We start from the raw sequence: 27,896 nt of genomic DNA, 5'->3' as shown, positions 1-27,896 counted from the left end.
ATGAGTTCAAACAGGGCATTACAGAAACACATTTTTCCCAAATTCAACCCATATCCTCAAACTGCCTATTGTGTAATGGGTCTAAATGGCATCTCCTTTCTATTTTTTAAATATTAAACAAAGTGTTTTAAATACATCAGAGAATTCTAACTTCCCAACAGGTAGTTACACCTGGGTCAAAAAACTAATGAAACTGGGACCTATTGTTTATCATTTCCTCAAGCTAAATATAGAAAATAAAGTAACTTTCCCCAACAATACAAAACAACTTGTATTTTCCTCATATGATATCATCAGGAGATCATATTTAGGAACCAGTTCTGGACTTCTGAAAGAAATAAGGATGAAACAGTGTAGCCATGGCAAGATGGCAGTGCAGTCAAATGTTGTAGCTGGCTGTGTACCACAAGTTGCTGCATTCCGAAGCAAACACAGTCATTACTGTGTGGTAAACGGGGCTGCTGCTTAAACAAGACTTGACAATAAAGTGTCATAGAACCTGTGAAGTACACTGAGAGCACAGTGTGTCTTCCAAGACGTACAATGATATTGCACAATGATGATATCTGATATGTACCCCAGTTGTAAAGTGAATGTACATTACCAGGGTCATTGCAGGTAATGTTGCTGACACACCCAGGGCTCCTATCTCCAACAACACCAACTAACTCTACTACTATTTCATTGTTTACCCCACGTTCACACAGCAGCGGAGGGTCGCCGCTGCTATATTTTTCCTGCCACTGCTATAAAAATTATTTGCAAATCAATTTAGGTTACATTTTTTATTATAATTTCTTTTTGCTGCATGTGTCATATCCGGATATTGCCTACGTTCCCACCAGGTGGACAGCTAGGAATGTCTGCTGAAAGGGCTTTAAATAGGCCAATATATGTGGCTAAATAGCATGCAAACATCACAATCAAACATCAAATAGCATTGATGTGGCATGCCCCCGGACCCCCCTAGAGAGTTCGGGGACCACACAACCACTGCTGAAAAAATCCTGCGGGGAAACACTGCATTAGAAGGCGCTAAGGGTGATTGACTTTGTTTAATTAATCACTGACTGCTATACTTTCATCTGAAATGTCCAATAAAAACAATAATGTTAAGCTATTACATCAGAAATACATCAGTTTTTTATGGAAACAAGGACTAGTAAAATGAGTGCAATGTGTGTGCAGTGATACAAGAAAGTGCCCCAGCAAAAAATCAGAGTGTGGGTTTCAACTCGGACACAGGTGATGGTGGCTAACCAAAAGGTCTAACACCCATTCCCTCCCTCTGTCTGTGCAGCTTTTGGGCTCTGGTGGTGCCGGGCTGAGTGGCCAGCCTCAGCACTGGGAATTTCACACATATGATGGCCATTACCAGCCGAGCAGAGCCCATCACACCCTGGTGTGCCATTTCTGACCCAGAAGGCCCAGCAACCAAGAGCACATGCTCTCCCCCAGGGCAAACACGGGGCACCCCAGCCAGTGTAGACTTAGCAGCTTGGCGATGTGTACTCGCCCCGCCATGTGGACCAGGAGTGAGGATGTTCCCAGGGAGACAAGGTGTGGGGGTTTGGGCTAGGAGGAGTCGTGGAAAAGGGAAATAAATACATTTTTAAAATGTTTAATTTCTATTATATCTGCCCATGGAATATACTGTAGGGTATGGTTGTGGTTAGATACATATTGCAAATAACAAAAAAATACATAAAAGTTGAACTGGTTGGGGCTAGAGACAACTAAGGTCCTGATAAAGGCATTTACAAGAATTACAGGACAAAAAAATTACACACAAGAATCTTATGTTCTCCCTACAATTATCTTTCACAAATAACATCTACTATCTGACTGAACTGAAGAACATCAATAGGATTTTCTTTTTATGCTTGGTTCATTTCTCATCCTTTTTTCTAATGTTACTTAATTAACTTGGCGTAGGACAAATTAATTTTAATCCCAGGACACTTAAAAAACCCAATCCATTTGCTAATCATGTTCACACAGTGCAAACAACATAATCACTATGCTGTGCATTGCTAGACTGGTGTCTCAAGCTAAATTGTAGCTAATTGGAGGGTAACTATCTCAAAATTTAATTTACGTCTGGAGCAGAGTGATAAAGTGTTAGAGTTAAATACTAAAACACATGCTGATGTTTCCTCTCTAGGTCTCAACTTCCGGTGCCTTCATTTTGTCTGTTTAAAGCGTCTGGGTTGAAAAAGAGAGGGGCGGATAGAGCTGCCATTGACCTGTAGCAGAGCCACAGCAAACCAAACACAGAGTCCTCATCTGCACAAATAGGCCTTTCAATCCTTCCCTTCACTTTTGTCCCATCAATACTTCACTCTTCACGGAGACCAAAGCCACCAACTCCAACTTTCCCTCTGCCCCCTCCAAACACACTGAGAGGTGAATGGTGTCTACTGTACCTTCCACCACTCCCCTCCCTGTGGGGTAGAACACATTTTGACAGGCCTGTATTTATGGCCGGCTGGAGTCATGTTGAAATGAATCATGAAAAGGACCAAAATCATTTTTGCTGTATGTTCATTATATTGAGTGCTGGTCAGCTGTGTGGGTCTGTGTGTGTGTGGCCTTTGTAGAGAGAATAGGGCTTGTGTGAATGTGTGAGGGACTGTGTGGGAGCGGAGGATTAAGATAAGCCCTCTAATGGGTAACAAAGTGTGTTTGTTATTCTGTGTTTATTATCCGTCTGTGTCTGTATGGACGAAAATAGTATGCTTTATTCTGTTGAGACTGTGTTCCAGTCCAACATTATGAACCCTGCCTTCTTTCTGAAAAGGGATTTTACCACCATAGAAAGCAACCTAAATCAATATAATGCTAAATTACAAGTTACATGAGCCCCCTTTACACAGCCAGTGAAAGCCGGGAATATGCCGGAATTTCGGCCCTGCTATATAAATGCGACCGTTGCGGAACGAGGGAAGAAAGGTGCGAGAGATTGTTCCGAGAATTTTACTACCTCGGGGGGTAGTAAGATTGCCGACACAATCAGTTCCGCCTCTCTGTATAAATGCGGCCAGCTTGTTGTTGCGGAACAGGGGGGCGTTTGACGTTCCATAGCCTACGTTCTAAACATGCGACCATGTTAGCAGTTGAAGGACGTGTGTTTAACATTAACCACGGCGGCCTGATGTCCCGTAAAAATCACCAAATAAAAGAAACGGCATATAATCTAGCTGGTCATAAGGTCCGCTGCTCAATCCAAACCCCCACGCTTAATTTTGCAGAGTTGTACAATGGGAAAGCTAGGCTATGCTAAGCTAAGCTAGGCTGCGACCGGATCGCCGCCGCTATTATTATCCTAAGTCTGAGCGTATATCCACACTTTATTTCTGTCTACAGTAACGTGACTTCACACACTGTGTGTATGTGTAGGCTATGTCTGATTGGCAGATCTCTGCCCTCACAAAGAGACTAGCTCACAGCCAACCTGTCACACACACGTGTCACAGACACAGAGGTGAAGCAGTGAGCGGATTGATTTTGTCAGTTTGGTTAACAGTCCCAGTGATGTTGGACTCAGCGCGTAGCGAGATCAACCGGCACATCACGGGGACAGTAAAATACGGCCCTCTTACTGCAAGCTCCAGCACTTCTGCTCTCAATTCACCGGCCAGTGTTGTTGTTGTAAAGCAGCTGACGCTGTTTACAAGCACCTCTTTCATTCCAGAACGTTGTGTAAAAGGGGCTACTGATGCGCCAGCAGGCCGGGGTTGCTTGTTTCTGTGTAAATAACACAGGAGCAAGCAAAGCCAGCATATTGGAGTGATGTTGTTCCGTCAATATGCCGCAATCTCTGTATAAAAGGGGCTAGTGTCTAATCTTAAAACAATACTCACATGATCATGTGTAGATGAAAACAGTTAATAGTAGCACCCTCCTATAGTACCACTCCAATGTAGGGATGGTCAACATCCACAAAAGTGCATTTTAAAGTTCAGTGTTGTTTTCACCACTTTTAGCCATATGCAATGTTGAGCTTTCAGGAAGCCGTAGCTTATGAACCAAAAAAACAACAATCAACACCTACACACACACACACACACACACACAGAATAATTTCCCTCAACTTCTATCGTCATCTCCTAGTTAGACTGCAGTAAACACCCACTTATTTATGTATGGAAAGATGTAAGAGCAAGGGGGCTGTACCATAGAATGCACCTCAAGCAGTCTGGGGTTCGGTGCATTTCGTAAGGGCACCACGACTGTGCCCAGGAGTTGAACCTCTCCAGCTGAGTGCAATACTCCAAAACAACTGGTTGGTCCATGCTGGACTTGAACCAGCCACACTCCCGTTCTCAAACCAGTTCCCCACAGAGTGAAATACTACCACCCCCAGAAAGCATCTGGGGTGGTAAGAAGTTTAGTCCTCAGTTAGGTGAACAAAGAGCAGTGTGCTATTATTTGGAATGAGCAGTATAGTTAATGGGTGGAACAACAAAAAACGCCCTCTGAGTACATATGCTCTGATTGACATTTGACAGAGTATTGAGATAATAGGACTTGGCCCATTTTGCTCAACCCAACCAACAATAGTCACAGACCTACAGAATATCAGAGGCTTCTGACTCGTGTAATTTGAAACCAGTGTTGTATGAATGAATGAATGAATGAATGAATTTTTATTATTGTGTCATGTCCAAACAAGGACCCATCCCCTTCGGGATTATAAAACACCAACAACTGTATCAAATTCAAATGATAACATTCACTTCCTGTAAATGGTGATCACATTTCACAGTAGGACAACAAGGAAACAGACGCAAAGAAAAGAAAAGAAAAGAAAAGAAAAGAAAAGAAAAGAAAAGAAAAGAAAAGAAAAGAAAAGAAAAGAAAAGAAAAGAAAAGAAAAGAAAAGAAAAGAAAAGAAAAGAAAAGAAAAGAAAAGAAAAGAAAAGAAAAGAAAAGAAAACATAAAGATCTCATTTATAATTGTTTTTTGTTCTCTTGGCCCAGGCCTTCTCCAGATAGCCAGCAAGGGCAAATACCTTAAAGTCAAAGAGCCACTTTAGCCTGTCTGCATCATTCATCCACATGAAATCAACATCACCACACTGATCGAACAATCTCTGATGCAACCCATGGTACAGAGGGCAATAATTGTAAGTGTTTCTGTAGAATGTAGTTTTTTTATAGCAATAGATTATAGCTGCTATTAGATGATTAATGAGTCCTCCTCTTATCTGTCAGAGGGAGGTAGACCACTACAAAATCTTAAATAACAGCATAATTCATGAGAATTTCTTGGTAAATTACACACACACACACACACACACACACACACACACACACACACACACACACACACACACACACACACACACACACACACACACACACACCCACGTTGATGCATCACCCAAGGAATCCTTCAGAGTGCACTGTCTCGGTGAGCATGTGTTAACAATGGGAGCTGGGGAGAGTCAGACTTCTCTGGTCCTTCTCCACATAAACCTTTAATATGAGGCCTCCTCAGCACCAGTCGGCCATCCAAAGGCACTGTACCCTGTAATTGACCTTAAAAATACTTTCCATGGAGGTCGGCAGCCATGTCATTGGCCTTCGGCCCAAGCAGCGGCCGCATCTCCTCAGCCCAGAGGAGCCTGGGAAGGCCCGACAGGGTATATTTAGTGGCCCTGTCCTTTGAGTGGAGCAGGAGATTCAGATAATGCCAGTCTGTGTATAAAACCACTCTGCCGCCCACGGATGGGCCTCTCACAAGCACATTTCCCTCTCCCATGGGGATAAGTCACCTGAGGTCAGAGGTCACCTATATGCAAGCCAACTGAAACACCTGAGTCACCAACCATAATCCATCTTTTCTACAAGACAAGGATGGGCCTGCTTTTGAGTATATCAGGCAGGCTTGTTTGTAGATACAGACAGTACAATATGTCACACACATCTGTGGCATCTTGCTGGGTCAATTGATGCTTTAGCACACACTGGGCAACAGGCTATAGTGACAGCAGAAGTACAATACTGGAAATTTGCCAATCTGGGGGGTGAATGTGAAACTATTTTCTTTTCTTAACAAGTGATGATCATTGATGCTAGGAAACTTAACAGTAACATATCCTGATGAGTTCACATGTCATCCTGCAATGACATGCGTCAAGACACCGTCTGTGTCTAGTCATTTTGTCAGTGAGACTGCCACCAGGGATATTGGGTGGAGGACCTCTAATAAGGAGGTAAGAAAATATCTGATACATTTATGCCACATGTTCACTTAGAAGGATGTCCTATGGCTCTATTTCATTTATAGATCAATCAATGCCACAACTCACACCGCTTACTGAGCTGCTCTGGCCAGCTGACCTCAAAAGCTCAGTTTGTAGAAAAACTATGACTTTTTTTTATGTAAATGCAACACCAAGTTTCATGAAAAAAACATTATTGATAAAAATATTTTATAATAAAATTATCAAATCCATTAAACACAATATTGTACTTGGCAGAAAGAAAAGAGGGTTAGAAAATAATAATTGATGTAATATTCAAATATCATTGCAACTATATGAGTAGTCTAGAGGTGCAACACACACCACTGATGTCTTAATGCTCAGGATACAAAATTGTCTTATTTCTCCATATCAACCCATTGACTATTCAGAAATGCTGAATTTCAACAAATTCAGCCCCCTCACAGGGTGTCACATGCAAGCTACTGTACCCTGACTGCTCCTTCTGCGTATATGTTGTATGTGTATATATTGTAGGCATTACTTGTTGTATCTTATTGATGTAATGTGTGTTGTTCTTAAAAGAATATTGAGGAGAAATGTCCTGATCCGGTCTGCAGTAACAGCATCCAGACGATTTAAGAAATACTTCATTTATAGGATATTTAACAAAAAACTCATGTTTAGGTTAGTGCAACCATTTCTGAGTCCAACAACTGTTAAAGACATCTCACTGAATATAACACACCTAACATGCTTAAGTTGGAAAAAATGTTTTACCTTTGTCTTGGGGATACCGTACTTCTCAAACCTGCTGCTATCGGAGGGAGCTGCATTTGACCTTCAATGTTTTCATCATGCTGTCTAGATCCTAGCTAAACTTTACACAACATATCAACTCTGACTCCTGTTTCCATAGATATTATACTAAACTTGGACATTATACAAACTACTATAGGCATGGGAAACCATAAAATGAAAACTGAGATGAAGGCTTATTTGTCATAATGCAGAGCTATTCAGCTGTCAAACATAGGTAAATCGATTTGCTAAGTATTACTTCAGGCTACGAATGCACCATGCAGCTGTATTATGTCGGTAGATATTGATATTAAATCAGACTTTATATGGGCAGATACTAAATAAGTAATCCTGCTTTACATATTTATCCAACAAAAAACACTTAACAAATACCACTTAAGGTAAAAAACTGATGAAAACAAAGATAACAAATAAAATGTTTTGTAATCTAAATTCTCCACTCTTATGATTGAAGTGCAGATATACAGTGTGGTATGTACTGTATGTGTTCAGTAGTTGGCTTAGTGACTAAAGGATGAGGCTTTTTCCTTAAAACTCAACGTTTCTTTCACTGAAGATCACTGTCGGAAATAAATCGCAGAGAACAAAATACACACCCCCTCCTTTGACCACTTCCTTCTGATCAAGCGACACAAGACAGAAAGCCTCTCTGCATCTGCAGAGCGCTCCTTGACTCATTGCAACTAACCATAGACTTTACGTCATATATTATTCTCTTGTCAGTCTGAGGCTTCAGTTTATCTTATTATACTGTATAGCATAGTGACATATTTGTACATTAGTTCTGCACAGTTATGGTTGAAGGAGAGAGCAGATGCATGGACCAGTGTTTACTTATAGCATGTGCAATCACACCTTATAATTCCGAGGGGTAGCATTGAGAGAGGCTACAGTCCCTTGTTGTGCCTGCCTCTGCTCCTTACCACTGGAAACCACAAGCCTTGGCAAGCTTTAGCCACACCATACGCCAACTCCACTTGTCTAACTTTAGATTTCATAACCTCCAGCAACATGCACTTGGATCTCACACAACAAACAGGCATTATGATGACAGTGTTCTTAAATCATCCATAGAATTGTTAAAATGCTGTCTAAACAAAAAGGATATGCCCAATATTTTACAATAAGAATATCAGCTCTTATTACCTTCACATCTTTGCTTAGACAGTCTTTTGTTCTCATAACAATACACTTGCAGCAAAGAGACAAGGAAATAGAGAGAGAAAAAGTCCCGAAGCTTCTGGATAATCTTCCAGAGACGCTGCCCCTGAGTATAAAATCTGAACCCAACAATAACAAAGAAGCACTTTTTGATCCGCTGTATAAAAGGACGGCAGCAGAGCAGAGACCAGGGGTTCATGTGCTCACCGTGGTCACTGTGACAGATCTGCCGACCGTTCCTTGCCCATCTGGGCTGCCGGTGGCGTTCTGCCTGCTCTCTGAGGATAGCAAGTTCAGGCCAGTAATTTAGTTCAGATGAGGTAAAGCAATATTTCCAGATTAATACGAGCCATATTCCTTTAGAACTGTCCTCTCTTTCTTCTTTGCCTTCCTGCATTTCTTTAAAAAAAAAATTCTTTTACATCTTACATGTCCAAAAATGTCTGGCTAAAGATGAAAGGAAGAAGTAAAAGAGAAAAAGAGAGACATAAAAAGAGGGAAGATGAACAAGTTTTCTGCTTTGCGAGGCGGACACATGGAACAGCCAGTAGCAGTATGACACTTGTGTTTCTTCCATTTAATTTATTTTGATCAATCCCTTAAATGCCCAACAGTGTCAACTCACTCAAGCTTATTGGATAAGGTGGGACAAGCAAGTGTTTTGTGCTCTTATTTTCATTCATTTTGCTGTTAATTTCATGTTATGGACAAAATAGAGATACGTAGATGTTATGGACATAGATTTGTGCTCTAGCTCAACCATTCATAATTTTAATTTCATTGAGTAGTGTCACATATGTTAAATATACCCAGGCAGGAGCTCTGAATCCTTAAATACCTGGAACATTTACAACCAGCTGTGCAGTACATGTTTAGAGATGTTCAATGCAACCTTGAGCACTTTTCTCAATTAGTTTCAAGATAACAACCCTGATCGTGACAATTTTCTGGCCTTTCAACAACTTAATGTAAACGGCATCATCTCAAATCAGAATGAGATTGCTTTGGATTAGTCTGGTTGGTTCAGTTTCACTAGTTGGGACTCAGGAAGTCACAGCTGTCCCAGTCCTGCAGCTGCTGAGCGAACATGTGGCTGCATGATCAGTCCAACATAATGATACGTTGGGCTATAAATCCTCAGCATTAAGAGAGAAATATTTAGCTACAGTATTTCTTATAAATGCACTTATGATGGTAAACCAGACTTTAAATTAGCATGATGAAGCTTAAACCAAAGATGAATAGACACCGGGCAGCCGGCTGGCTTCGTTGTTGGAGCAAATCCAGCTGGACCAATACTTAAAGGTCCCATATTATGCTAAATGCACTTTTTAAATGTGTTCCAACATATCCATGCGTCCACGGTGTGCCTAGAGACTGCCAAAATATAAAAAAAAATAACAATCTCTCCTTTTCTCACTCTCCCCTTTTCTGAAACCCCCACCCCTCCCCCCAAAAACACTCCAGTCAGAATTATCCCCTTTTCTGACCTCACAAACCGTAAAGCCAGAAGCTTCCACTGTGCAGCCCACACCCCTATTTCTTATTGGTCCACGGCCCTGACAGACAGAGGGCGAGGCGTATCTGGCTTCGCTTCCGGACAGGGGGCGGGGGGAGCTCAAAGATTGTATATTTACGAGGGGACCTGCAACTCTTTTTTAAAAAATAGGCCATTGTGAGATTAGCTGAACATCAGCATAGTACAATAAATTATCTGAAAGTTTTTTTCAGCAAACAATTAAAGAAAAACGTATTAGGGACCACTAAGACCATATAATATGGTGTATAATAGAACCGAAAAGTGTATAATATGGGAGCTTTAACTTGCATGCTGAGGCTTTCATCAGCTGGCTATTTTGTTAATGTGTTCAGAAAACTGGAGATTAATCAGCTGTCTACCAATACTTTCTTGAACAATACCTTAGATCCATAGTCCCTGTGTTCCCCATAGGTTTCAATTATAGAAGGACTTTACCTCATTTACTTTATATACAGAGGATAAGGCAAGCAGCCACTTTGGCTGTATAGCCTCATAGTAGAAGCATGCTGATGAAGGACTGGTGATGGACGTACAGCTTTGGCACTTTCCAGGGCTGTGGTTATTGTATGGTTTCCTTATCCTAAAGGATACCGCAGAGTGTCACTATGATCCAGCTTCATAAGCAAGACTTTGGCTGGATATCGCACTCCGACCAATCCTTCTGATCATTGCTGGACTACTAATGAAACAAGCGTTTAACTCCTGCTTCTGCTGTAGTGTTTCCTATCTTTTTTCTAGAACGTTCTTATCCAGCCATCAGCCACACTGCATGTCTGTGATGTCATGACAGGGCTTTCTCATTGGTTGGGCTTTTTCACCCACAGTGCTTCAACGGTACAATTGAACAGTGGGTATGAAAGGGAACGTGAAATTAGTGGTGACTCATCTCTAGCTGCTATGTTATTATATCATTTCTTCACCAGCAATGATTTCAATTGATCTACTGTTCCGTGAAATCATACCAGAAAAGCCAAAAATATGTGTCAGTAAGATGGAAAAGTAGATTTGTTTAAGACCACATATCTTTCACATTCTATAGATCCTTGGACAACTTGAAATCGGTACAAAAAATAAAAGCTTCAGACATGCAAGATGTTTCACAGAATAACATGCCTCTTTACATTACAATCAAGAGTTGAGAACCTTCTGCCCCTCAAAGACAACATTTCCACAACCCTGTAATTTATAAAATGAGGTGTCTTCAGAGACAAGGATTTTCTATTTATAGTTGTTGACAAAGTACAAAGAAATGTGGAAAACTTCTGGTTTTACAACGCTACTTGGCTTTCAGAGAGCTGTTGAAGATCAAAGGTCAAACTTACAACTGTAAGTCACATCAGGGGACAGAGGATCACTACAGCACTGCCGCTTCACTATAATCCAAACGTAAACTAGACTATAGAACTGCTAAGGGGAAGGAAAGATAAAAGAACTACAACTCATTTAAAGCACAATTAACTATTGTAGTCCATAGTCTATCCAAACAAATAACAGTCATCAACTAGAAAATCCCGCAGAGATTTCAAAAGAATGGGCCCCCCCTGGCGCTGACCGCCAGCCCTGCATCCGCGGCGCCCCCTCCGTTGGCCCGGCTCGAAGCGCTTTCTGAAGACGAGTCCCAAGTTTGGGGCAGATTGGACAGTTGCTGTGGTGGCAAATCAGCAGCAAATGGCCGCTCTCGCGAAGACGTTTTGGTCAATGGCGGCTATGTTTCTTGAGCTATCTCGCTAAAACTTTATACACATGTGTATGTCGGTCCCCTAAGGCTGTGCACACAATTTTGTGGTATTAAGTTGGAAATCCATAAAGTAAATGTCACGTGTTTTTCAGTTAATGCAAATTAGAGAAGGAAAAATAAATATTTATTGTAGAGCACCATGAGCTGTATGTGTGTAATACATTTCAAGTCCATCAGAGTTAGGGGGAAAGGGGCGTGGCCTGTCAAACATTGCATTTCTGAGCTATTGTTTTTGCATTTGTGGCACCCCTTATGGGTTAATCTCGACAAGCCTCACGTTACATGCTACCACACCTGTTTTGCACATATCCAGCAAGGTTTATGATGATTGGACCTATGGTCAATGAGTTATGGCCAATTAGCTGCTAAGCCCCGAAACTAAGTAAATGGCGGCCATGTTTTTTAAAGCTAGCCTACTAATATTTTATGGACATGTGTATCTTAGTCCCCCGAGCCTTCGTGAGAAATTTGGTGTCAATACTGTAAGATTTGAGAAAGTTGTGGTTAAAAATCAGTTTTTCAGTTTATGCTAATTATTATTTCCAGACGGACCTATATGGTTCCAGAGGCTTTTTTGTACAGCACCCTCAAGTACACTTTGAAATCAATTGGACTTATGGTGTGAGGGGCGTGGCCTATCAAACTTTTTTCAGTCGGGGCTTAATAACAGCACCCCCTTGTGGAAAATCAATAAACTGAATAACAGCACACCCCGTGGAGTTGGGGCGCACGTTCTGTGAAATTTTTGCATGTCTAAGTGCAACGGTGTGGGAGGAGATAGAGCTAGAAAAACGGCGGAAGAAATAAGAAGTAAGAAGAAGAAGTATGGTGGATAACAATAAGTTACTTAATTAATAATTAATAAATATATTACTTAATAAGGAGACGAAAACTGTTCAATTCGTTATCAAGCAAACATCTTAAAAATACATTTTCCATTACTCATCTACCTGTGCAAACAACACTTATGTGGGCTCATATGACATTAATTATATATGCTGGTAATATGGAGTATAGCATATTACACTGGCTAGAGGAGCAAGGCATGAGATGTGACATTGACGTGGAAGCTGCTAAACACACTCGCAATGTAGCATAGCAACTTTCAAAAGACAGGGCTGATGGGAAGGATAGCCATTGCAAGTCTCTAGCCCATCTGTACAGCAAAGGAAACACCAAACTTATTCACACATTGCCCTGCTTGAGCTCGACTTGAACCTTGGTGACCTGTGACTGCGTGTGTTTGTGTGTATACGTGTATGTGTGTGCCCCGTGTGTTTGCACATACACTGTTCCTAGTGTATAGTAGGGCCAAGAGACCACACCAGAAGAACAGAAGAACTTTGCCTTGATAAACAACCTTTAAATCAACCGTTGCCTAGCTGCAGTATTTTTCCTACAGATTTCTAGCCAAACGCTAAAAACTATAATTCTTGAAGCAACTGTGACAGTAGCACGCTTAAAAAGAGTGTGTAGATGGTGTAACCGTTCTACTGAGCCTTGCTCAATTCTGTACATGCAGGCAAGTTAATTACATTTTCAGCAAGCCATCAATAACCCAATTCCCCAATGAAGAAAGGCTTTGTAATAGGCTACATTTTCTCAAACTTCGCCTAGATCAATCCTGGTCTATCCTTTTGGGTTTCATCGTGACACCTTTTGACATGGTATATGCCCTGAATGTATGACTTGGATGTGTATGTTGCATAAACTGCACATTTCTGTTTAGGTAGCTTGCCAGTGCCTTTAGCCTGGCGGAATGCAGCCTTGCATTGCTGAGCTCGGCTGAGATTTATGTGACTGCTGTGGGGTGTGCATGTGGCTAACAGATGGTGGCATCCTGCTCCTCTTTCCTGCCTCGGCACATTACTCCTTACTCAATCCCCCAAACCCGTCCCTATCTACTGTTCTTTTCCTCTGCTGCATCTGTCAAAATTTGTTCTCTGTCACTTCCATACTTTATACTTGAATTCAACTTTCATATTCAGTTGTAGATAACAGCAGTTATTCAGGGAACTTCAATAACTCACTGGGTTATCAACACCATCCTCCTCAATATGCCCACTCTTACCATCCTCCACATTATCCTTTCAACGCCACCTTACCAGCCACACTGTCTTACACTATCTGAGCTACAACAACACACACATTGCCGTCTGTGGCCTTCAGGCTCTCTATCTGCATTCACATGGGTAACACACATGCAAGCACAGAAACTCATAAAATGCTCTAGACCTAAACCCTGCAGCCAGTCGTTCTTTCTGTATGATGTGTTTTTTGAGTATAGTATACTAACATTCACCTCCATGATCAATATGCAGCAACAACAAGCAGTGACACAAAGAAGAACTTCGTCTGTGATGCCATTCTCCATCTGTTTCATTATTTTATCAAAACTCTTGCATCAGGCAAGATGGTCCTGAAAAATAAAACTCAGGCTGCAGACTATTTTCTTCACATCATATGCCAAGGCCCGATAATCTGGCACCATCTCACAGTAGGGAAGACATGAAACCACTCCAATAATGTACAGGTGTGCATTTAGAGCTGAAATTTGCTTTAAAAAAGTCTGTTCTTATAAAACAATGAGTGGTCGGACTTTTAATTGTGTGACAAGTTAATAGTGTCCCTAAAAATGTAAAGTGTGTAAAGAAAGGTAGCACTGAGACATACATAATATACTGCCAGTCAGAGAAGCCATTCAATGCAAAGGCATCAAATGATATAACAGCTATAATGGGCATGCCATTAAACACTGACTTGTATGAGCACACTGGATAACATTCATATAATCTAATAAAATGCAGCCAGTGGTGATTGTTCCTTCCCACACACCTTGAGCTGGCATGAGTCTCACACACCATGTTTATGTGCAGACACAGATAAACACAGATGCAATCAGACAAACACACAGCCATCGCCTAGAGATGCAAGTGTTCCATTTAGCTAATCTAATCCGACTCTCAGAGTCTGGGAATGTACAACTGTGTGGTTTTGTGACACACTGGGCCCGGTGCCATGGGGAGTCACCTCGAGGTGTGTGTGTGTGGGTGTGACATTTGAGGCCATCTAGTCCATGAGACCACAGAGCCGTGACCACAATAAATTAAGACTTTTTCTATTGTGACACACACATGCATGTTAGCACAGACACACAGACAAAGCCATGCAACCACATATCCACACACACCCACATATTTACACATGCACTCATACATGGAGGGAAACTTAAGTCATGTTTGTTGCTGATGATGGTAATGTGTATGCTGCATGTTCTTTTTTAGTCTTTCTGTTGCCCCTATTCAAATGAATTATCATAAAAGGGTCAACGTTGTTTTCCCTCTCCTTCGAGCTTAAATTTAGACCAAATGCAGGGCTAAGATTGAAAACCTGTGCCTGTGCACGTATAGTTGGTGATTATGTGTCTGTGCTGTGTGAGTGTGCTTTTCTCCTGGTGTGGGTTAACACTGGCATTATCCCCTTTGGCAACCTTGCTTGCCCTCCCTGCTGGGAGACTTTACAATCTCAATGGGACTGCATCTAAATCAGGTGAGGTGATGGATGAAATCAGGGGCCATATTCACAAAACATTTTATCTTAGCACTAAGAGTACTCCTGGCCTTTGCCTTTCACACCGCCGCAAAATAGTTCCGGGCTAGTTCGGAGCTAGAGCCAGTGTTTTGGTTTCACAACGCCAGAGAGCCGGCTCCGGGCTGTAAAAACCGGTTCAACTCAAACCCCAGGATTGAGCAGGGTTTGAGGTAAGAACTGCTTGCGCCAGCGGCCGGGGGAGGGATTATCCTGACTAACCAGACCAACTCAAACCTCATGCCCGCCATATTTAAAAACACCGCTACTACGAGACGTACGTAAAAGACGTACCAGAGCAGCGGCGTCGGGCGACGTACACACACGTTTACAGTGACGTCATGACGTTGCTCTCTTGCCAGCTCCATGGCTGGCTCTGGTCGTTGTGAAACCAACCGGTTCATAACTGGGATAAGGCTGGAACCAGTTTTGAACTGGCCCCAGCACCAGCCCGGAACTGGCTCATGGTTCTTTTTGTTGTGAAAGGCCTACTAAGGAGCACTAAAAGTTAGCCTACAATAGCGCCACATAGGTCTATTCATTTTAAATTTTACAATGATTTGAATCGGAAAAAATATCCTCATTGAACAGCTGCACGCCATGCACTCTCACTGTATTTGTTTCAATGGCGGACTATGCAGCACTAGCCAGACAGCGACGAACCAGGAAATTCACCATTTAGAAACAACAGCCGGCAAAATCGTAAAGTGCATGCGGAAGGAAAAAGGTGAGACGCGCAACTATACAGTAGCGGACCTGTGGAACGGAGGAGATGCTGCGAAGATATAGGCCTACTATAGTAACAAATTAAACCCAAACGTGACACCAACAGTAACTTTCAGTGCATCGTAAACCCAAAGCAACTGCAGGAAAAGGAACTTAATAAATATTTTTCTATATAAATGTAATGAATATAAATGTGTCTATACTTTCTAAATATAGCTTTACTAAGATCATTAACCCCTTACAGCTATTAAGGTACCTTTTGTACAGCTCACTAGCATTAAATCTCTCCAAAATGCCATCAAATGGTTGTCTGTGAATTACTCTTACTCTCTCGAGGACTCCTAGCTTTTCATAGATTTAGGAGCTAGTTTTAGCGCTAAAATGCTTTGTGAATTACACTTATCTTAAGAAGTTAGGAGTCCTAAAATTAGGAGTGAAACGCCCCTTACTTTTGAGAGTTAGGCCTACTCCTAAATCAGCACGTTAGGACCTACTCTTAGCCTTAAAATGTTTTGTGAATACGGCCCCAGGAGTCCAGCTTGTTCTTTGCACTGAACTGGGTTGGGATTGTATAATTTTTATCACCAAAATAACAAACACAAAACTGATACAAGAGGCGGATCGGCGGGCAGGAATTTGAGTCTGTAAGTAAGTTATGTGCCTTCAAAACTAAAAGTCACTGCTGTTGTTAGGAGGTTATTATGTCAGCGCCCATTGGTGAATTACAGGCTACAGGCTGTAACTGATAGATGTGTGCCTTAGGCCTAAAGGTCAAGGTTATACTGTATACTCAGTATTGAGTGTGTGTATGAAACAAGTTGATTTCCTATATTGCTATATATAATTGCTAACAAATAAAATTGAACCTTAATCATCATCATTTATAAGGTGGGCCCCCTTTGTTTACATACAATGTGTTTGCATAACTGTTTAAAGAGCTTAGGCTGTGTATTTTTAACACTGGATTTTCTTTCAGTGTGCACACAGTAAGGACAGGTAGCAGATTGTGAGGATATATTTGCTGATTTTGACAAAAAGTGATTTTGACGACAAGCATTCTCCAGAAGCACTGAGCACAACTTAAAACATTCAAAACAAAGATTGCTGTTGGAGATTAATGATGAGATGAGTAAGAGCACATAACAGGAAATGGAATGAAACCCCGGCCAGATAGAAAAAAACAACTTTCCTCATACACATTAGTAGTAGCTGTAACCCAACTACTACAAAATACCAACTGATAAAAGATGAGGTTGACATTTAAAGTAAATTAAATAGTAGGCTATTTAAGTAGATATAATTGACTTGTTGAATGGGTTCGGTGGTCACAATCTAAGCAAAGTAAAAGGGTTGAGATTTTTTAGCTCTAGCTGAGGAGAGGAAACACTTATCTGGGAGGAAATGCTTGGCCTGGGTCTATGTGAGACTTTGTGGTGTTTAATGATAATTATTTAGCTCACAGCTATGTCTGTGGGCTCTGATGCCAGTTGTTTCTTATTTCCTGCAATTTACAAGATTAGCACTTTATTTGTTAGACCCGAGCATAATGCTCTAATGTCCGTCAATGAGGGAAACAGGAACAAACATCCACAGGCCCGAGTGTCTTCCAACATCTGTGTCAGAGCGAGCCTTGCCACAGTGAACACACAACCTGCTGCCCAATGCCCCCTGCTTTACACCCAGTGAGCTTGATTGCCAACAGCTGTTTATTCTACAAACCCTGACTCCACCACACACACACTCAGGCTGTTATTCCAGGCCAATGTTTTGAAACAGTTAAACACACTGGCTATTTACTTATTAGTGAACATTTTAATTAATGTAATATTTCACTGCTTTTGCTACTGTATTTCATGGTATTTTGTATTGAATTGCTCACACTGTAAAAGGTAAGTGCCTATACCTTTACATGCATAATGGCACCTGGGGCCGTATTCACAAAACATTTTATCTTAGCGCTAAGAGTACTCCTAAGGAGCACTAAAAGTTCTTAGTAAGGAGTAATTTCTTAAAACCTATTCACAAAGCTGATAAGATCAACTTTTACTAAGGAATGGGAGGGACTCCTAAGCAAAGAATAGAGGGCGGTGTTGACCCTGTTGCTATGGATGATGTCATGTTCATACCTTTTATGCCCACAGTGATTGGCTGAGAGGGAATGAGAGCTAAGAGTGAGTTTATGATAGAAACACTGTGGGAGATATCCATATCGTGTCGCTGTATTAAAGTGAAGAGTTTTTATATACAATTAATGACAAGTGACACTGATTTAACATGAAACCAAGATACTGCAGGGTTTCCCACACATTCGTTCACAATTAACCTAAAATAGCGCCACATAGGTCTATTAATTTAAAATGTTACAATGATTTGAATCGGAAAAAATATCCTCATTTAACAGCTGCACGCCATGCACTCTCACTGTATTTCCCTCAACGGCGGACTATGCCGCAATAGTCAGACAGTGACAAACCAGGAAATTCGCAATTTAGAAACAACAACTTGCAAAATCGTAAAGTGCATGCGGAAGGAAAAAGGCGAGACACGCAACTATACAGTAGCGGACCTGTGGAATGGAGGAGATGGAAGCGCCACATATGGGCCTACTCTAGTAACAAATTAAACCCAAACGTGACACCAACAGTAACTTTCAGTGCATCGTAAACCCAAAGCAACTGCAGGAAAAGGAACTTAATACATAATTTTTTATATAAATATAATAAATATAAATGTGTCTATACTTTATAAACATAGCTTTACTAAGATCATTAAACCCTTACAGCTATTAAGGTACCTTTTGTAAAGCTCACTAGCATTAAATCTCTCCAAAATGCCATCAAATGAGTGTCTGTGATTTACTCTTAGTGACTTACTCCTAGCTTTTCATAGATTTAGAAGCTAGTTTTAGCGCTAAAATGCTTTGTGAATTACACTTATGTTAAAAAGTTAGGAGTCCTAAAATTAGGAGTGAAACGCCCCTTATTTTTGAGAGTTACCCCTAAATCAGCACGTTAGGACCTACTCTTAGCCTTAAAATGTTTTGTGAATACGGCCCCTGGTCTGCTAAATGGATTACCATAACTGGCAGTGAGAAACTAATCAGCAAGAATTTAATTGGTATTTTCTTTCATTTATTCCGATTTCCTCATTAATGCACTTTGACAACATCTAGAAAGTCCTTCAGAATCTTGTGAAATACCCTCTTTGTATTTTGAAAAATGTGCTGAGGGTTAATGTATTTTTAGCTGAGGTTTATTTAAATGTTTGACAATTGTATTCCCTGAAGGAATATTTGGGTATCCTATTGTTTCATTAATTGATAAATGCATGGGGAGAAAGAGAGGCCCTTGAATGTGTTGGCTTTTCCTCCATGTGAGAATGCACTTTGTATCTTCCCCTGCACATTCATCTACCCTAAACATGCACACACAAATGCAAGGAGTTGGTGATTTACTTGGAACATATTTTCTGAAATTGACTTGCCTTTTAAATTAAAAACACATCAAATTAAATTTGGCAGTTTGACAAAGGGTTGTCATAGGGTGCACTCATTTGTATCGTGCCCAAGCACGATTGACGCCTAGTCTAGTTCGAAGAGAACATTGAGCTCATAACATTGAGGAACGGTAGCAAGCAGAGTGACAATGAGTCCTCCTTTGAAAGAAAAAAGGAGCAAAAATAGGAAGAGTGGTTCTAAAAAGTGGCCCGCTTTAGAGGTTGTAATTGACTGATGAAAACCATTGCCAGACCAGACCCACAGAGGCCAGGGGGAGGGTGTATGGGATAAGAGTGGCAGGAACAGGAAGGGGAGAGGTAAAATGAGGTAAAGAGTCAGCAATATGACATGCTTTTCATTCCAGCAGCATTTATTGGACGTTTGAATGGCCCTATATGCACCAGGCCAACACTGCCGTCATACAGATGACATGAGACTTTCTCTCACTTCTTTGCTGTCTCCCTCTTCTGTCACACCCTTCTCTTTACATCATTCCCTCTCCCCTTGGCTAACTGCCTGATGTTTTTATTCCCTTGCCTATCAGTGACACATTAAACTTGCTCTTTTTCTCTCTGCCAGCGTTCCAGCATACACTTGCTTTATGTCTACCATCGCTCGTTCTATTGTTCTCAGTGGAATCTGCGTCTGGCACCTTCAGCTCGCAAAGTTATACACCTGGAATCCTGACCTCACTGCCGCCTCCAATCTCATAAATCAATCAATTCACCTATAAAGGTCTCAAGGGAAAAGGAGATAATCCCTTGATAATGGGCAAATGATTCAGATTGCTGACTGATGGGCAAATCTAGAAAAAGCTTGTTTTGTACTGAGGTGTTTGAATTGCGCTGCCAATGTCATATCATCAAGTCAGTCAAAATGAGTACAGTATATAACCCTGCTTCTGCCAATCTGTCACAAACACACACCAATTATCACGGAAACTGACACAAATTATTAATGTACAGACACGTCACATAGGCAGCTGTTTGACTGTTGTTGTTCATCACTAAACTGACATATTGTTGTCTCCCTAAATCAGTCATGCTGGTTTATACAACATTACACTCGCAGGGGGAATGCCACACCTGGAAGCTTTGAGGATGATTTTTCCATCCTTTTAAATGTGTGTGGTAGGATGGCACAAGGAAAGCAGACTGGCATGACTGAGCAGGTTCCACTTGCCGGGCTGGATCCAGGGGAGGGGAAGTGCAGTGCCTGGTGGGAGACGAGGGAACAGAGGTCGGGGTGGGGGCATTGGGATTGGCGGCTCTGTGTATTCCACTGCAGAAGCTTCTAGCTGCGGAGGAATCTAAAGCATTCCACAGTGACCTATATCTGCTCTACCTGACGCCCACCCTTTAGGTACCTCAGCCACACCCTAGTAGCTTTTATAACTCTGAGCTGTCAGCAGTGGGCTGGAAGCAAAGGAAGACAACCATAATAAAAAACTTGAAACAATGAAGAGAGATTAGATTTTTTCTTTAAAACAATATTATAAAATGCAGGTATGGGCACAATATATTGCCACCGCCACAGCTACAGTACTTCTTGGCATTTGATCAGTATATCATATTATGCATGCATGCCTAGCAAATTCTACAGAGACGCTCTTCAATCAATTCACTACATCTGTTTTCTGCTTCTCATCTGTGTCATAACATCTGATGTCTGTTGGAAAATACAAATCGTTTTACCAAAGGAATCCAGCTTTTCTAAATGTGACAGCAAAATGTGCACTTTGTGCAGGCATCCCATATTGTGGCCAGATGAGCTCTTGACTCTTTACATCCTTGACTGTCCTTCACTAGGTGTCCACACAGCTTAACAATTTGTTGTATTTCATTGATCTCTCAGGAACCAGGAATCAAAACCGAACCCAAGAGAAACAAACACACATGAACATTTTCACATGTGCACCTGAGTGCAGTGACTTTCACAATGTGTCTCTTGCTCCGCTTGACATGGTGATTCATATACACACACACAGACACACACACACACAGCAAACTGGGAACTTGGAAAGGACAACCTGTCACACATGCTTCAAAGCCTGATCCCCTGACATGATGATGGTTTACACAGAAAAATTAAAAGCTTCCCTGAGGTGGATTCAAAGAAAAAACCCTCTGCTCAAACAGATCCACTGCATGCAGCCGCTTACACAATGTTCTAATTCAAACCTAATCATGGGTAGGGGAGACCGGGGTAATATGTCACACGGGTTGGTTGTCACAATTGTTATATCTCGGAACCAGAAGGTGCTGTCTGTGAAATTTTGATAAGTAAATATCCAGAATTAGGATCAGAGGTCACCTACAGTCTTACTTAGACTGCTAAATTTGAGGTGAGAGGACTGTTTGTGTTTTTCATGTCAAATTGAAAATATTTAGCTCCTCAGTATTTTTCTTCTAGGCTTTTACACAATGGGTTTATAACAAAACATTTGTTACCCATAAAAAGTGTGAAGGGTAAACTATAGTTTAGATTGTGGTTAGCAAGCTAATTAGTTGACAGATGGTTGTTTGCCTTGATGCTAGCAAGAAATTCCAGTTGGGGTTGCTCGTCACATTTTTTTGGGGGTTGGTTGTCACATGTTATCCAAAGGCTGCAGCCAGAAAAGGAACCCACTAACGAAATAAATTGTCAAGCTGTATCCTCACTGACACCCCAGAGAAGGAGAGAATAGAGCAGGAAAAAGCAGCTAGCATGCAAAAGAAAAAAAAGCAACAAAATCAAAACAACCCAGTGCATCCCAAACTAGACCAGCTGCCAAGGTTACAATTAGTTATGTAGGCCTATTTGTAAACTTGACAATGCAATTAAACTTTCAAATTTAGTTCTGCTTTCTGGCCTTCTTTTTAAGATTATTCCCATTAAGATAACATTGTGGCAAACAACCCCATAGTGTGTGACAACTGACCCCTTGATGGGGTTGGTTGTCACAATGTGTAAGGGTGTCTTTGATGATTAATTTATTCTTTATTACAATAAGATAGAAAAAGTGAGGGGTACACATTTCAAGCCAACACCTTAAGCTTCAATTTAATGTAGGAATGACTATTGAAAGATGTTAGGTGATGAGCAATTCTCACTAGAGTAAAAAGTGTGCCTACTTACCCCGTTCTCCCCTACACTCTCACCTAAAGACATGTTTACATCCAGACATGTTGACATGTATGCACACAAACACACGCATGCACACACTCAGGCACATGGCAGGCTCCCAAACTGGCAAGATATCGTCCGTCACCTCACCTCGGTGGGCTGCACAGTGACTCCAAACTCCAATGTGTGTGGTGTGTGTCAGTCTCTCCTCTCTGTCTCCTTTTCCCTCACTCACTTCTCAACCTGTAGTCATCGCGTGGCTCTAGTTACGCTCTACTGCAGTGAACTCAGGCAGAGGGAAAATGAAGGGAGAAGGGAGGGAGGGATAGAGGGACAACCGAGTCCTGCCCAGACTGATGAGCGAGGCTTCCAAAAACGCCCCCAGGAGAGAAAAGATTAGAACACTTCTCTCCACTAAAATTTTTACTTTCTCACCACTGCGCTGTTTCCACAGATTTTGTTTTTACCAGGCTCTTTTCCCCTCCATTCCTTTCCCCCCACAGCTTTTAAAGTTTTCCGAAAACCACTTTTGCTTTCTTGAGGTTCTGCCAATCAGTAAACCAACATCTCTCTCTTTTGAAATCGCTTGCTTTATACTCTTTCTACTTCTTCAACTTGCAAAACATATTCTTCTCTAGTTAGTTCCCTCTCTCCCTGCTGCAGTCTGTTATAAATATCTAACCTGTAAAAATCTCACTCACACACACGCACGCACGCACGCACGCACGCACGCACGCACGCACGCACGCACGCACGCACGCACGCACGCACGCACGCACGCACGCACGCACGCACGCACGCACACACACACACACACACACACACACACACACACACACACACACACACACACACACACACACTGTTTACAGTATGTCTTTTGGTCCATAGAGCTCTAACTCATCCCATGCTCTGGTGTGCAGCTGTAAGATGAGGGAGACACACCTGCTATTTTCCAAGAAAGTGTGTGTGTGTGTGTGTGTGTGTGTGTGTGTGTGTGTGTGTGTGTGTGTGTGTGTGTGTGTGTGTGCGTGCGCGTGCGTGCGTGCATGCGTGTGTGTGTGTGTCTGTACGGCAAAATAAGGAAATCTTTTGGAGTTTGAAGTCTATACAGTTTCAATTGTAGTCTGCTTTCAGTTCAGGAACTGTACAACTGAAACCATGAATCTAGGGTCTACTGAAGGTGTTTAAAAGGTGATTCAGTTGGTTCACAAATGCCTGAGTGTATGTGGCATTGTGTATTATGGACAGACACACACACCCACACACACACACACCCCCACACACACACACACACACACACACACACACACACACACACACACGCGCGTGCACGCTTTTCACTTTCACAAGGTTTTAATAGCATTGACACTGTCTTTCCAGAATGAGAGGAATGTACTATGCTTAAAAGGGTGGAGAGTGTGTCAGTTAAAACGCAAACCTGCTGGGAGTCTCCTCAGGGGTCATGACCTCTTGGAAAGAAAGGCAGAGAGTGCAGAGAGAAGTGTTGCTAAGCTTTGGATTGATTGTTCAACTTATACAATAACATATTTACTTCCTTTATTACTGCATGTAACTTAAACTTGATGAGAAAAACAGTGACAAAAGGGTCAAGAGGAGGAGGAGGAGAGTATATCCAGTCCAGCTCTACAGTCATCTTTTCACCTGATCAAGAGATAAACCAGAACAGTGCTGAAACCATAACCATGACCTTGACAAGCAACAGCTTTCACAACACATCCCAGCCTCATGGGAGTTTTACCCTGGGAGACCACATTACATAAAAAAGGGTCATCATTACACTCACCACCCAGATTCATCTCCACACATGAGATAACTCAACTAATTCTCATCAGCCACATCCTCAACATCCCTCACTTTTTTCACAAGCACTCCCCCTTTATTCATTTCTGACACGCTGCCCATCTTTGCCCTACTCCCTTGGAGATCAGTACAACTTGAAACAAAATGACGGAGATTATAACAGGGAAGCAGGGGAGAGTGCATGAGTGCAGTATGTGATTCAGCGCTCAAATTATGAGAAAAATCCTGTTTACAGATACGGAGGTCTGACCTATGAGTCATAGTGTCGTTTTTTGAGAATTTGGCACGACTTCTTCTCTCTCTGCTGGTCATCCCTCAACCCCCAACAGCCTTAGTTTAAAACATATCCATTTCTCTCTCCCTCATTCAGCAGAATTTCAAAAGAAAGAGGTGGATCCTAATGAACTGTACAAATATTTAGGCCAGTATCCAAAATATGTGCATGTACAGCATATGGCTGTGTCCGTCAGTCTTGATGGTAATGTGTGACTGTCTGTTTTCTTGCATACCCGCATATGCACATATCAGTATGCTATGTATAAGAATGTGTATGTGAATCTTAATCAATAGCAGAACTTAATTGGCTCTCATAGGATGCCCAAAAAAGCGTAAAAAAAAATATGAGCCTGACTAGTAGTCTGTTCCAATGATAGTTTGTGATAGCCTGGTGAGACCAGCCTGATCTTGTGAGCTTCACAGTTTTTTCTCTCCTGCAAATCAGCCTGGACTTTCCCCCATCTCAGTAGGGAGGGGCCTAGTCAAAGAATGAGCTGGCCAATCAGGGCCTGTGTTCTGACTGATGTTCAAATATCATATGTAAGGTACTGGCTTTCATTTCTTTATGGTTTAAGTATCACCAGTGTTGATCAATGTGACCATACCGCTGTTATAACCGCAGTTTAGTGTGTTTGCACGCCCACTTAGGCTAATTAGCAGAAAGACCCTAAAGCTTTTCACAAAAACATTTCACATTTATCCAAAACTTGAGCTGGGGAAAGATGGGTCAAAGAGCTAATATAGTCTTTATGATTTATCCTCTGAGGCCTATGAATTGCTGTACATAATTTCCAACAGACAGGATGTTTCTGGATGTGATCCCAGAAGACTTGAAGTAAGGGGAAATGTTGTTGAAGAGGACCATGATGAATGGGGTCCACACACACACTCATTGGAAACTTTGCATCCCAATTCCAGTCAAGAGTGGGGTTTACGAGCATCTGCAGGGGGGCATGGGCCAGAAATATAAAAGATGACGGTGATGACTGGAAAATAAAGGAGTTGAGGTTTGGAAACTTTCAATGTTAATTATTTATTTATCACCAGTAAGATTGCTCTTCATTGGCACAGTGCAGAAATACATTCCTTTAAAAGGCAATGAAGTGAAATCACCGGAAAATTATTTAGCTTGGTTGGTGCCTTGAAATGTGGGTTAAATGTTTAATCTCAAAACAAGGATTTCTGGCTTCTGTATAAAAGGAATAACCTCCCCGTGAGTCACATTTGATCCTTTAGTCACTTTCCTCTGAAAGTCTCCTCCCCGTGCAGTGCCCAGAACACCCATGTTATATCCAGATCCATAATGGTGTCTGGAGCACCTAACTGTCTGGCAGCATCTCGCCCGGTCAAATACTGATGCCCTGTCATCCTTCATTCTTCAGTCTAGATAACACGGCAGGTGCATCTGTGGATGAAATTGGGAAGATGTCATAATGATTCTGACCTTATAATGGGCCCCATATTCTCAGTGAACCATTTAAAGCGATTAACTTATCCCATTACTGTCATATAGGATATACTCAAACAACTAAACATAACAGGGTTCACATAAAGAAAGCAAAATAAAAGATAGGTCACAGAATCATGACACCTCCCCTGATAAAGAGTCTACAGGTAAAGTAAAAGAGTAGCCCTCTAGCTATAAACATGCATGTGTGCTCTACATGAGTGATTTCTTCAGACTATGACTGGAATTGAAGCCCAACAGTGATACATTCTTAGCTGGTGTGACTTAACTGAACTTAAGGTGAAGGAGAGTTGGAGAGAGAAAGTGCTCGTGTTAGAGAGAAGGAGCGAGCGAGTGAGAGAAAATAAAACGAGAGTTGGAGATAGAGCTCTCCCATGGGCCCTTTGTATGCAACATCACCTGCTCCTACTATCATTCGCCGCAGGAGATAGGCGAGTTGACGCAGGCAGTGGTTTGAGAACCATGCATGATCAGACGACAGCTCACACCTAAGAGCTGCTTCGCAAGATTCTATGTACTGTACCACTTACAGATTTTTATGCATGATACTTATGGTTAAGCCATTTTGCACTTTGGGCTTAATCTCGCACAGACCTTTCGAAATACACACCTATGCTCATTATATTTATGATAGACATAGAAGTTAACGATTAAAAATAGTCAACCTAAAGCTTTGTTTCAGGTGCCTCTGATTAGGTGCATCTGATCACAATGGTAACCATGGCCTATATTATGGTTACCATTGCAATCAGAAGCACCTGACACTTTTCTCTCATTTTAGTTGGTTGATGTAAGAGACCCTTACCGCTCAGGGTGGAGTGCCATGCATCCACTTAGGATACATTTTGTGCAGGGGGTATGGAGTATGTTATATCTGTATCATTTAACACACTCCATGTGGGAGAAGTCAGTCAGAAGGCCTACAAATTGGGAAATTGTATACGGATTAAAAGAAGGTTGAAAAATAAAAGTGGTTAGAAATATTTTCACTGTTATTCTTTGTTGATAGAGTAGAACGGTGGAGTGAAGAAATGGGTAAGTTTGGTGAGTCCTTCAAGGGATTCAAGGGATTACACACAGCAACAGATGAAAGTGCAACTTTAGCATATGCTTATGCTTCAAGGTTAGATTCAAAACTGCTACGCTAACTCTAGTTTACTTATTGTATCTTAAATATTCCAAAAGAAACAATCCCACTTCATGAAATTCTAAATAGAGATACTTAAAAAGTACATGGCAAAGAGTGTAAGTCCCACTGCAGTTGCACCATCTAAAGTATGACTTACTCTCATTTCACAAACACACTGCAAAGTCCTAGAACACAGAGAAATACAACACAACCTGCAAAAAAAAATTTAATTACACTAGTACAGCTAGCATGGTTTCAAATATTTTTGGTTGCATTAAATCCCCAAAAAACATTTATGTACCCAAATCATGCAACTTTAAGTCCACAAAACAGGTCCAAAACACTACTTCTGACACTACTGAGAAGTTCAGATAAGTCTTATAGTAACTTCGCACAGATTCGGGCACCTACATTCTGGCCACTGTACCAGTTACTGTCCCTTTACCTGCCCCCTACTGTGTTGTGGGGGTGTCAGACAGGATGGTGATGAGACAGGATAGGATGAGGAGGACGTGCAACCTAAATATGGCTCTTGCCATAGGCCACAGGGAGACAGAGTAAGGGACCACAGACCTCAGCAGCATACAATTATCCAAAACAAGAGAGTCAAGCCAACCTCCTCGCACTGAGACTCACAACAAGAGCATAGCAGAGTAAAGCCAACACAATATTTTATAGACCTTTACCCCCTGGATTACAAACACAGATTTGTGCAAATATGCACTCACATTCACAAAAATATATCCATATGGTATCCTTATGCAGACATATGGACACATACACTCAACAAAAATATAAACGCAACACTTTT

General features: G+C 41.5%; 1 protein-coding gene across 2 annotated transcripts in view; it reads right to left on the bottom strand.

Annotated features, from left to right (window-relative positions):
• znf469 (zinc finger protein 469) overlaps positions 1-27,896 on the bottom strand; it is a 93,079-nt gene that overhangs the window by 47,449 nt on the left and 17,734 nt on the right. The window contains exon 1 of one of the 2 annotated variants that reach the window (XM_080027784.1): positions 22,539-22,629. The exons of the other annotated variant lie outside the window; for it this stretch is intronic. The gene's annotated coding sequence lies outside the window, so the exon portion shown is untranslated. Of the gene's footprint in view, positions 1-22,538; positions 22,630-27,896 lie in introns of those variants that run through there. 2 annotated transcript variants of the gene reach the window in all.

This window comes from Ammodytes marinus (assembly GCF_949987685.1).
Source record: "Ammodytes marinus genome assembly, chromosome: 5".
In the NCBI taxonomy this organism is placed as follows: domain Eukaryota; kingdom Metazoa; phylum Chordata; class Actinopteri; order Uranoscopiformes; family Ammodytidae; genus Ammodytes; species Ammodytes marinus.
Note: the sequence above shows the minus strand (reverse complement) of the source record. Positions and strands in the feature narration are given on the sequence as shown.